Raw genomic sequence first — 1,138 nt, forward strand, 5'->3', positions numbered from 1 at the left:
GGTGAATATACCTAGTATGTTCAAAACAAATATTCCGGTAATATACATGAATGTATATCTACGGTATATTCCAAATTGGTTGAATATAAATTTTGTGTGCCCCCAGCAGAAAAGTAAGGGCATGTAAAAGTAAATCTTATTACTAAAACATGAGACCCTTATGAAATACTGAAAATATGGTGTTTTGATTAACAAATTAACAAAATTTGTCGAAAATAAATTCTGCGTGCCCGCAACAGAAAACTAAGGGCACGTACAAGTAAATTATTTTTTACTTCTAACTTGAGTAAGTCACCATTATTTAATTCTTTTCCTTATTGAGAATTCACATTTCAGGGATAGGGACATCAGTTTGTTATTTCCTATCTGCTTAGAATAGAATATATGAATCCACGTGGATCTTTTTGATACATCAACATTACATCAAAACATCCTTACATTAGATAGGCAAAGTGTTGGTTGAACGTTTTTCAAAGACGTGAACCATTGAGTTTGATTCCTACCGCTTCATTCAAATCTGCGGTGAAAACTGATAAAAGTTTAATAGCAAAATGCAGTAAAATAATAATCAGACACATRAAATGAAAGCATATAACATAATATGTTAWTGGTTTATTRGAAGATCTTTCTTTACAACGTGCCGAAATGTAATTTATGCACACGTGAWTTTTTTAAATKAATCACATCCAACGATGCATCCTGGATGACCATCAAGAGCACCCGATTTAACGTCGCCAGATTTTTTAAAGTAAATCTCTCTTTTTAGTAACTCCCCGAGTTACTGGAAATAATCTTCAATGCTGCAGAACATTTTAACAACCCCGGCACGATGCCCAGAGTACATACAGTTTAGTTTAAAAAAATATATATATACATGCTCGGGAAAACGCATGAACATTTGCTAAAATAATTAAATTAGTTCAGTTATTCAGAATTGTTTTTTTTTCGTTTCGAACAATTAAAAATAGTAATTAATTATTGGTACATAAATTGTAGGTTTGACAAAAATTTTAAGTAGTTTCAAAACAAAATCAAGCAGCTTGTAGCCGAAAAGAAATAAAATTATTTGTACAGAAGGTAAGAAAAATACAAACATTTACTAACGAACCAAGTGTGTTTTTTTAACTTTTCATGCATT

This window comes from Dendroctonus ponderosae, unplaced genomic scaffold (genome assembly GCF_020466585.1).
Source record: "Dendroctonus ponderosae isolate FM_Combo_2020 unplaced genomic scaffold, Dpon_F_20191213v2 Dpon_F_20191213_8, whole genome shotgun sequence".
NCBI classification, from domain to species: Eukaryota; Metazoa; Arthropoda; class Insecta; order Coleoptera; family Curculionidae; genus Dendroctonus; species Dendroctonus ponderosae.